The sequence below is a fragment of the Marmota flaviventris genome, chromosome X (genome assembly GCF_047511675.1).
Source record: "Marmota flaviventris isolate mMarFla1 chromosome X, mMarFla1.hap1, whole genome shotgun sequence".
Taxonomy (NCBI): domain Eukaryota; kingdom Metazoa; phylum Chordata; class Mammalia; order Rodentia; family Sciuridae; genus Marmota; species Marmota flaviventris.
Window position 1 is genome coordinate 52832709 of NC_092518.1, and position 12637 is coordinate 52845345.

Consider the following 12637-nt stretch of genomic DNA (forward strand, 5'->3'; position numbering starts at 1 on the left):
GATATTAATTCTTGTACTATAGAAGTCTTATTAAGGAAGTTGGGGCCTAATCCCACATGATGAAGATTAGGGCGTACTTTTTCTTCTATTAGGCACAAGGTCCCTGGTTTAATTCCTAGATCCTTGATCCACTTTAAGTTGAGTTTTGTGCATGCTGAGAGATAGCTAATAATGGAAAGCAGTATGTAGATTCCTTGGAAAGCTGGGGATGGAACCACCATTTGACCCAGCTGTCCCTCTCTTCGGTCTATACCCAAAGGACTTAAAATCAGCATACTACAGGGACACAGCCACATCAATGTTTATATCAGCACAATTCACAGTGGGATAGGGAGGGGGAGCATGGGAGGAATAGACAAACTCTAGATAAGGCAAAGGGGTGGGAGGGAAAGGGAGGGGGCAGGGGGTTAGCAAGGATGGTGGAATGTGATGGACATCATTATTTAAAGTACATGTATGAAGACATGAATTGGTATGAACATACTTTATATAAAACCAGAGATATGAAAAATTGTGCTGTATTTGTATAATAAGAATTGTAATGCATTCCACTGTCATTTATTTTTTTAAAATCAATAAAAAAGAGAAAAAAATAAAAATGACAGTGTTGCTTAGTCTTTCCCAATATTTATGCATTTTAGCTCTTACTGCAATTGCTAGGATTTCCAGTACTATTAGGAAACAGAAGTGATGCTAGTGGACATCCTGTCCATGCTGTCAATCATAAGCAAAGAATATTCAGCATTTCACCATTAAGCAAGATATTCATTGTAGGATTTTCATACATACCTGTTAACAGATTGAAGACATTTTCTTCTATTCCTAGTTTGCTGAGATATTTAAATGAACAGTTGTTGAATTCATTTCCTTTATCTATTATATTTTTTTAATCCAACACTGAGGTAAATTACATCAATTGATTTTCTTTTTAAAATTTATTTATTTATTTTTATTGGGGCATCACATGTGCTATATTTGAACATGTATATAACATAATTTTATCAATCTTATTCCCCAAGATCTTTCCTTTCCCTCCATTCCTCCTTTCCTCTGATGCACTTGCTTTACTCTATTGATCTCCCTTCTATTATTCTTTTTAAATTAAACTTCTTTTTAAAAATATTTTTAGTTGTAGATGGATACAATACCTTTATTTATTTATTTTTATGTGGTGCTGAGGACTAAACCTGGTGTCTCATACGTGCTAGGCAAGTGCTCTAACACTGAGCTACAACCCCAACTTCATTTAATTAGTGCACATATCCAAGATGATCATACCCAGCAGAGTTAACCTTTGAATCATAGAAGAAATAAAGAGCTTCCATAATAAGTAATAGAATTCATGATCACTAAACCAGCATTACAGAAGATTCTTAAGGAAATCCTAGACCCAGAAATAGAAGAAAGATAAACACAATCATGAGTGTATGTGAGCAAATACATTCCAATAGAAGAGTAGTTAAGCTGATGAGAATTAGGAAAGAATCAAATGTTATTGATACAGAAAACCACCAAACCTCTAATATGAATAAGAGAAAGAGAAATGAACATAGAATATTCAAAACAAGCTAAAGAACAATAAGAAAATGACAGGAACAACTACATAACTTACAATAATAACACTGAGTGTAAATCATCTTAATTCTCCAACTAATAGACCCCAAATTGCTGGTTGGATTAAAAAACAAGACTCAACAATATACTTCCTGCAAGAAAATTACTCATCTGCAAGAACATACACAAATTGAAAGTGAAAGATGAAAATGATATTCAAAGCAAAGGGAATCCTAAAACAAGAAGGAATTTCTATATTCATATCTGACAAAACAGACTTCAAGTTAGAGGAGACAGAGCTTATTACATACAGATAAATGGAATAATTCACCAAAATATATAATAAGTGTAAGATATGTGCACCAAATGTCGAAGCACTCAATCTTACAAAGTGAACATGACTGGACCTTAAGGGAGTGATAGGTCCCAACACAATTAGAATGGGTAACATCAACATCTCATTCCATCAATAGAGAGATCAGTAGACAAAATGTCAACAAAGAAACATTAGAGTTGAATTATACTACAGATCAAATGAACTTTAACAGATATCTGAAGAATATTCTATCCAACAGCTGCAGAATATATATTCCTTTCATCAACACATGGATTTTTTTTTCCAAAAGAGATCCTATACTAGGCCATAAATCAAGTCTTAATAAAACTCAAAACTATGGGCTGGGGTTGCAGCTCAGTGGTAGAGCACTTGCTTACCACATGTGAAGCCCTGGGTTTGATCCTCAGCACCACATAAAAATAAATAGAATAAAGATATACAAAAGATTTTAAAAAAACAACTATTAAGAAATTAAAAAACTGAAATAATTTCTTGAATCTTATCAGATCATAATGGAATGAAACTAGAAATTAACAGCAGGAGACACTTCAGAAATTATATATGCACATGGAGATAGAACAGTGGACTTTTGAATGTAAAATGAGTCATCAAAGAAATTGGGGGATACATTTTAAAATTCATACAATCAAATGAAAATGGAAATACAACATATCAGAAGAATCTATGAGATGCAGCAAAAAACATACTAAGAGGGAAGTTATAGGCATGAATATCTACATTTTAAAAAGAGAGATCTTAAATAAATAGGCTAACGATGCTTCTCAAGGAATTATAAAAAGAATAAACCAAACATCAAATCAGCAGAAGGAAATCAACAGTAAATATCAGGGCAGAAATAAAGGAAATAGAGACTAAAAGAACAGTATAAAGGTTCAGTGAAACCAAGAGTTGGTTCTTTAAAAAGATGGAGTTGAAAAATTTTAGCAAAACTAGAAAAGAGACAAAAAACCCAAATAAATAAAATTAGAGATGGAAAAGGGGATATAAAACAGATATCAGATACCACTAAAATTCCTAGGATAATTAGGCATCAGTTTGAAAAACCATATGCCAATATACTGGAAAATCTAGAAGAAATGGACAGATTTCTAGACACAGACAACCAAAATTGAACCAAAAGGATATAATAAACCTAAAGGGATCAATAACAAATAATGATATTGAAGTAGTAATAAAAAGTCTCCCAATAAATAACATCCCAGGACTGGATAGATATAAAATCTTATACTAATAGCCTCTTTACCTAAGGTCTAATTGCCCAATATATCATGTCTGGATTTCAAGAAAAAAAAACTATAAGCACATTAAGAAGCATGCAAAAACAGTCTGAAGCGACGAAGCAAACTTTACAATCAATTCTGATATGTCACATATTTTTTAATTATCAGACAAGGAATTTTAAATAATCATGAAGAATAGGTTGAGGGCTCTAGTGGAAAAACATAAAACATGCAATAATGGATGAATAATATAAGCAGAGAGGTAAAAATTCCAAGAAAGAATCAAAAGGAATACTAAAAAAATGTTTAAATGCTTTAAAAGAAATGAAGAATGCATTTGATGGGCTCATGGGCTCATGACAAAGCCAAGAAAAGAATCAGTGAACTTAAAGATAAAGCAATAAAAACTTCCCAAATTTAAAAGCAAAGATAAAAAAGAAAGAAAACAACAAAAGGAAACATTTGAATACTATGGAATAATACCCAAACCACAATAATATATCCATAATTTGAATACCAGAAGAAGACAGTGATAACAGCGAAGAAACATTTGAATAAAATCAGAGAATGCTCTAAAATTAATGAAACTAAACCAAAGCTACTAGAAGCTCAGGGAACATCATGTAGGATTTGAAAAAATAAAATACATTGAATAGTTGTACAATATTCATATTGCAGAAAACCAAACAAAAAGAAAATTTTAGAAGAATTTACAAAGTTAAAAAACACATTCTATATGAATGAAAAGGATGAGAATTATAGTGGAAAATTTATCAACAATCATGTAAACAAGAAGAGAATGGAATAAAATAATTAAACTGCTAAAAGAAAAAGCATACCAACCTAGAGTTCTATATCCAGCAAAATTAACTTCAAAAGTGAAAGAAAATATGGGGCTGGGTTGTGGCTCAGTTGTAGAGTGCTTGTCTAGTTCGTGTGAGGCCCCGGGTTCAAACATCAGCACCACATAAAATAAATGAACAAAATAAAACAAAACTATTATGTCAATCTACAACTAAATTTAAAAATGTGAAAGAAAATAGAAGCTTTCTCAGACAAACGAAAATTTCAGAATTCACTGCCAATAGACATATCTTCCATAAAATGTCCACAGTTCTTCAAAAGAAAAATGATATAGGTCAGAATCTTGAATCTATATGAAGAAAGGAAGGGTTTTGAAAGGAATAAAACAAGTACAAATGTAATTTAATTTTCTTATTCATACTTGATCTAAAAGTTAACATTGTTCAAAGTAATAATAATAACAACAACGTATTTGTGAATATAACACAGGAATAAGTGAAACTAATGGCAGCAATGTTACATCAATGGCAGGGGGAATGCTATTATCATATTCCTGTACCATTCATTAAGTAGAACATTATTATTTGATGATCAACTTGCATTATTTTAAGATGTATACAATAAACTCTATAGAGACAAACACTAAACTGTTTGTTAAAATGTCTTAGGGATATGCCATGAGAGAAGATAGAGTAAAAACAAACGTTCAATTAAAATTAGAAAAGACAGAAAAGAATACAGAAGGGTTAAAAATATGGTTGATATTAATCCAAATATGTCAATAAAACTTTAAATGTGAATGATGTAAAAACATTGATTAAAAGACTCAGGGAATGTTTTCTCTGATAAGTGGATGCTGATCCATAATGGGGGGTTGGGGAAGTGTGAAAGAACTTTGGATTGTGCAGAAGTGAGTGAGGGCTTGAGAGAGGATGTGGGATAGGAAGGATGGTGGAATTAGACAGACATTATTACCCTATATACTTATATGATTACAGTATTCTGAATCGTGTACAGCCAGAGGAAGGAGAAGTTGTGCTCCATTTGTTTATAATGTGTCAAAATGCATTCTACTGTCATGTATATCTAACTAGGACAAATTTTAAAAAGTGTTTAAAAAAAGACTTTCAGGGGTTGGAGTTTAGTTCAGTGGTAGCACACTTGCCTAGCAGGTGTGAAGCACTGTGTTCGATCCTCAGCACTACATAAATATAAATAAATAAATAAATAAATTGACTTGTCTTCCTACAACTAACTCTCTCTCTCTCTCTCTCTCTCTCTCTCTCTCTCTCTCTCTCTCCACACACACACACACACATACACACACAAAGAGGGACTATCAAAGTACCCCCCAAAATGACCAAACTATAAGTAGTCTACTAGAAATTCAATTTAATTATAAAGATTGACAACTTAGAAGTAAAGGAATGGAGACGATATATCATACTAATACTAATCAAAATAAAGATGGCACAGCTATATTAATTATAGACAAAGCAAATTTTGGAAAAGGAAAGTTATCAAGAATAAAGAATAGCAAAAGATGATAAAGGATCAGTTCTCCAAAAATACAAAACACTTCTTATTGTATATGCATGTAATAATAGAGTGTTAAATTACCTGAGTTAAAATTGTTATTATGGCAAAATTTTGTTACTGATGAAGATTTTAACACCCCTTTGTCAGTAATAGATCAAGTAAATAGAAAACCATAAACCTCAATCAGTTCACCTAAACAGCTTGATAAAGCATCTTGGTCTAATTGACATTGAAGAATGCTTTATCTAAAATAACTGAATGAATACACATTCTTCTCAAGCTCACATGGAATATTCACCAACAGAGACCACATTGGAACACATACAAAAGAGTAGAAACTATATAAAGTACATTCTCAGACTCCAATGTAATTAAGTTAGAAATTGGTAACAGGAAGATAGATGGGAAATCCTTTTCAGTATTTAGAAATTAAACACCACACATTTAAATAGCACATGGTTCAATAAAGAAATCTCAAGAGAAATTATAAATATTTTGAACAGGATAAAAACACAACTTATTAAAACACATGGGATATCAGTGATTAAAGGGAAATTTACAGCATTAAATGCATATATTAGAAAAGGAGAAAGATTTAAAATCAATAGTCTAAGTTCTCCACTTATAAAACGAGGAAAAAGAGCATAGTAAGCCTAAAGCATGTAGAAGAAATTATAAAAATGAGAACAGGAATCAATAAACAGAAAAGGATAGAGAAAAAAATCAATGAAACCAAAAGCTAGTTCTCTGAAAAGATACATACCTCTAGTCACATTAATAAGGATAAGAAAAGAAAACACAAATTGCCAATATCAGATGTGAAAGAGTAGTGATCACTACTCTACGCATGCACATTAGGAAGATCATACAGGAACATTATGAACAATTTTATATCTACACATTTGATAACATCAATTAATTAAATGGACTAATTTCTTGAAAAAACACGAACTACAAAAATCTCAATGAGAAACAAATGATCTGAATAGGACTGTCTATTAAAGAAATTTTATTAGTAATTAATAATCTTCCAAAAATGAAAACACTGAACCCAGACTGCTTCCTTGCTAAATTCTACTCAACATCTAAAGAAGAAATAATACCAATTCTCTACAGTAACTTCCAGAAAGTGGAAGAAGATGGAGCACTTCCAAACTCATTCTATGAAGTCATTATTACCCTAATACAAAAACCAGATAGAAATATTACAACAAACTATAGACCAATTTTTCTTATAAATATAAATGCAAATGTCCTGAATAAAATATTAACAAATCAAGTAACACAATCTATAGAAAGAATTATATGTCATGACCAAATAGAATTTACTCTAGGTATGCAAGACTAATTCAACACTCAAAAATTAATAAATATAATCTAAACACATCAAGAGACTAAAGAATAAAATCATATGATTATCATCATTTGATGAAGCAGCATATGACAAAATCCAATACCCATTCATGATTAAAAAAAACTATTAAAACTAGGAAAAGAGGGAAACTTCTTCAACTTCATAAAGAATATCTACAAAAAAATCTAGAGTTAAAATGATATTTAGTAATAATATCCCCATATTTTTAATGTCTATAGGATCTGCACAGTTGACCCACTGTTTATTGCTGAGATTAATAAATTACATTTCTTCTCTTTTTTCTTCAAAAGCTTTATTAAGTGATTGTCAATATTTATAGTCACCTTCTTAAAATTCATATATTGAGCATGTTGATTTTCTTTCTTTTTCAATTCAAGTGATTTCTACTCTTAATTGTTAAATTTTTCCTTGGACTACTTTCAGTTAATCTGCTTTTCCCAAATTCCTTAAGTTGGAATTTAGTTTGTTGATTTTAAATATTTCTCCTTTACTAATATAGGCAAGAAATCTATGAATTTCCTTCGAAGATCTCTTACATCTACCAAATTTTGACATGCTGTGCTTTTGTTGAATTTCTGCTCTGTGAAAGAGCTAAAAGAATGAAAAGAGAAGCCACATACTAAGAGAAAAATTTTACAAAATACTAATATTGTAAAGAACTGGAATTCAAAATATCCAGAGAATTATTAAATCTCAAGAGTGCTAAAAATATTAAAAATGAGATAAAGACATAAACATACACCTTGCCAAAGAAGATATACAGACGGCAAGTAAGTATATGAAAGGATGCTCAAAATAATTTCATTATGGAATTGTGAATGAAACAGAGATATAACTACATACCTATATAGATAACTAAATTCCAGAACACTGAAATACCAAATAGTCAATAGAATATGAGATTCTGGAACTCTCATTCATTGTTAGTGGGAATACAAAACTGTACAGCCACTCTGACAGACATTTTGGTAGTTTCTTAGAAAACTAAATGTATTCTTACTTTAATTTAATTTTTTTATTTATATATGACAGCAGAATGCATTATAATTCTTATTACATATATAGAGCATATTTTTTCATATCTCTGGTTGTATACATAGTATATTCACACCAATTCGTGTTTTCATACCTGTACTTTGGATAATAATGATCATCATATTCCACCATCATTAATTACCCCATGCCCCTCCCTTTCCCTCCAATTCCTCTGCCCTATCTAGAGTTCCTCTATTCCTCCCATGCTCCCCCTCCCTACCCCACTATGAATCAGCCTCCTTATATCAGAGAAAATTTTTGGCATTTGTTGTTTGGGGATTAGTTAACTTCACTTAGCATTATCTTCTCTAACTTCATCCATTTACCTGCAAATGCCATGATTTTATTCTCTTTTATTTCTGAGTAATATTCCATTGTGTTTATATGCCACATTTTTTTATCCATTCATCTACTGAAGGGCATCTAGGTTGGTTCCACAGTTTGGCTATTATGAATTGTGCTGCTATAACATTGATGTGGCTGTGCCCCTGTAGTATGCTGTTTTTAAGTCCTTTGGGGATAGACTGAAGAGAGGGATAGCTGGGTCAAATGGTGGTTCCATTCCCAATTTTCCAAGAAATCTCCATACTGCTTTCCATATTGGCTACTCCAATTTGCAGTCCCACCAGCAATGTCTGAGTGTACCTTTTCCCCCACATACTCACCAACACTTATTGTTGTTTGTCTTCATAATAGCTGCCATTTTGACTGGAGTGAGATGAAATCTTACTGTTGAGAGCCACAGCCAAAGGGGCCCCAGCAAACTTCCAGCTGCCAGCAAACTTCCAGCTGCCAGCTGATGATTGGCTCACAGCGGCCCCAGCAAACTTCTAGCTGCCAACTGATTGGCTCCTCTGTGGTGATGCTCATTGGGTTGTTTCTCCGCCCTGTCAGACCACTGAGCTGCTCATTGGGGATCTTTTTTTGGCTCCACCCATGGGACCCAGCCAATCGGCCTCAAGAGCAGGAGGAGTAGGGGAGGTTGAGAGGCTTGTGGGAAGCCGGTGGTGGTAGTTGGGCTCTAAGGGTTTTCCTGAGGAGCTGTGTGGTGCCGTGTGTGTGTGTTCTAAAAATAAAGTTTGTTTCTTTTGACAAGTGGCTCCTGAATTGTGCCCAGCCAGACTGCGGCATCTTACAGTGGTTTTGATTTGCATTTCTCTAATTGCTAGTGATGATGAACATTTTTTCATGTATTTGTTGTTTGATTGTACATCATCTTCTGAGAAGTGTCCTTTCAGGTCCTTGGCCCATTTACTGATTGGATTATTTGTTTTTTGGTGTTTAGCTTTTTGAATTCTTCATATACACTAGTGATTAGTGCTCTATCTGATGTGTGAGGGGTAAAGATTTGCTTAAACGTATTCTTATAAAATGATCCAGTAATCACACTCTTTAATATTTACCCAATTGAGTTAAAAATATATGTCCCCACAAAAACCTGCACGTAAATTTTGTAATTAGCTTTATTCATAGTTGCCAATGTGGAAACAACCAAGATGTCCTTTCAGTAGGTGAATGGAGAAACCCTGGTATATCCGTATAATGGATATTATACAGCAATAAATGGAAATTTGACATTAAGCACAAAATGAGCCCTGGGTTCAATCCCCAGCACCACACACACATAAAAAGCACAAAATGACATGAAAGAAGCTTAAATGAACATTGATAACTGAAATACATCTGAAAAAACTGTATGAGTCCAACTATTTAACATTCTGGAAAAGGCAAAACTATAGAGGCATTTAAAAAATCAGTGGTTGTCAGGGGCTTCAGGTAGAAGAGAGGGATGCATGGGTGGGACATTAGGGATTTTAGGTAAGTGAACCTATTCTGCATGATATTATAATGTTGGATGCATGTTATACATTTGTGAAAACCCATGGGATGTAGAATTCAAAGATTGAAACCTAGTGTAAACTATGGACTTTAGTTAATAATAATGTATCAATATTGTTCATTTAATTGTAGGAAATGTTAGTAATAGGGAAACCTACAGTTAACATCATACTCAATGGTGAAGACCGAAAACTTTCCTACAAGATCAGGAACAAGACAAGGATGCCAACTTTCACCGTTTCTACTCAACATAGTATTGGAAGTTCAGGCCATAACCATTAGGCAAGAAAAAACTTAAAGGGGATCTAAACTGAAAATGAAGAAGTGAAATTGTTTCTTTGTGCAGATAATATGACCTTATCTGTAGAAAACCCTAAAGAATCCACACACAAAAAAGACTTATTAAAACTAATTCAGAAAATTTCTAGGATATATAATGAACACAAAATTACTTGCATTTCTATGTCCTTACAATGAACAATCTGAAAAAGAAAAAACTCCATTTATAATAGCACCAAAACTTATAAAATACTTAGGAATAACTTTAAAAACATAAAAGTTTTATACACTGAAAAATATATAACACTATAGAAAGAAATTAAAGAAGACAAATGGAAAGCATCCTGTGTTCATGAATTGGAAGACTTAATATTGTTAAGATGTCACTACCAAAGCTACCTACATATCTAATGAAATCCCTATCAAAATCTCAAAAATGATTTTTTTGCAAAGCTTGAAAAACTCATAGGGACTCTCAAGGGACCCCAGATAGTCAAAACAATATTGAAAAAGAACAAAGCTGGAAGACTCACACTTCCTGTTTTAAAATTTATCACAACAAAGTACAGTAATTAAAACTGTCTGATACTGCCATATAACCATATATACACTGCTATGGCTTGGATCCTAACTGTCTTCCAAAGGCCTTTATGCCAAAGTCTTGGCTGCCAGCCTGTGAAGCTATTGAAAAGCTGTGGAAACTTTAAGTCATGGAGCCTACTGGGAAGAAGTTTGGTCACTGGGGTTGTGCCCTTGAAGGGGATATTGATATCCAGGCCCCTTCCTGAGTCTTTTTTATGATTCCTGGCCACCATAAAGTGAACATCTTTGACCCATCAAGCACTCCCACCATATTGTTCTGCCTTGACACAGGCCCCAAAGCAATGGATCCAGCTGAACGTGGACTGAAATCTCTGAAATCCTGAGCCAAAATAAGTCTTCTTCCTTGTAAGTGGATTACATTAGTATTTTGTTACAAAGATGGAAATCTGACTAATATAAACCAATGGAGTAGAGTAGAGATCCCAGAAATAAACTCTTGTGTATATAGACAAATGATTTTCAGCAAGGGTGTCGAGACTATGCGATAGTGAATGGACATTATTCAACAAATGGCTGGGATATCCACATGCAAAAGACAGACATTGGACCCTTACCATATTCCACATATAAAAATGAAGTCCAAATGATCAAAGACAGAAATGTATGAACAGTTACATAGCTCTTAGAAGAAAACTGGAAATTCTGTGACATTAGATTTGGTGATGATTTCTTGGACTTGACACCAAAAGCATGGGCAACTAAAAAGAAAAAGATGAGTTGGACATTATTAAAACAAAAACTTTTGTGCATCAAAGGACACTATCAATAGTGTAAAATAATCTCACAGAATGAGGGAATATATTTACAAATCATTTATATGATGTCTTAGTCTGTGTGGACTACTATAACAAAAATACCATAACCAAGGTAGCTTATAAACAATAGAAAATTATTTCTCATAGTTTTGGAGGCTGAAAAGTCTGAGATCAAGTTTCTAGCAGATTCAATGTCTGATGAAAGCTCACTTCATCATAGATGTCACCTTTGTGCTATGTTCTCACATGTAGAAAGGGCAAACAAGCTCTCTCAGGCCTCTTGATAAGGGCACTGATGCCATTCATGTGGGCTCTGCTCCCATAATTTAATCATTTCCCAAAGGTCTCACCTCTTCATATCAACACTTTGTAGGTTAAGATTTCAACATATGGATTTTGAGGGGGCAAAAACATTCAGACCACAGCATATGATAAGGAGACTAATATCCATAATATATTTAAAAACTTCTATAAATGAACAAAAATACAAACCACCCAATTTAAAAATGGGTAAAGGACTTGAATAGACATTTCTCCAAATAAGACACACAAATGGCCAATAGGCATATGAAATGATGCTCAATATATATTGGAACCCTTGAATATTACTGGTTTGAATTTAAATTGGTACAGTCACTGAAGAAAACAGCAAGTAGTTTTTAAAACAAACAAACAAACATATAGAATTACTTTATGATTCAGCAATTCCACTGTTGGTATAGACCCTAAAGAATTGAAAGCAGCTCAGGAGGCTGAGGCAGGAGGATCATGAATTCAAAGCCAGCTTCAGCAATGGTGAAGTGCTAAGCAACTCAGTGAGACCCTATCTCTAAATAAAATACAAAATAGAGGATGTGGCTCAGTGATCAAGTTCAATCCCCGGTAGCAAAAAAAAAAAAAGAAAAGAAAGCAGTGATTCAGGCAGATATCTGTACTCTCATGTTCATGACAACATTATTCATAATAATCAAAAGATGGAAGCATTCTAAATGTCCATCAATGGATGTATGAATAAACTATATATGTATGGAAAAGTATTCAGTCTTAAAAGGAAGGAAATTATGATACTTCTTACAACATTGATGAACCTTGATGATATTATCTTGACCAAAATAAGTCCATCACTAAAGGAAAAATATTATATGATTCCACTTTTATGAGACACTGAGTACTGAATTATTCCCCCAAAATATACACATTGAGGCCCTAACCTTTAATGTGACTGTATTTGGAGATAGGGCTTTTAGGAGGCAATTAAGTTTTAATGAGGTCATAA

General features: G+C 33.1%; 1 long non-coding RNA gene across 1 annotated transcript in view; it reads right to left on the minus strand.

Moving 5' to 3' along the window:
* Positions 1–11206: 11206 nt before the first annotated feature.
* Positions 11207–12637, minus strand: part of LOC139703309 (uncharacterized) — a 51200-nt gene continuing 49769 nt past the window's right edge. The window contains exon 3 of the long non-coding RNA XR_011705711.1: positions 11207–11304. This is a non-coding gene — a long non-coding RNA (uncharacterized lncRNA). The remainder of the gene's footprint in view (positions 11305–12637) is intronic.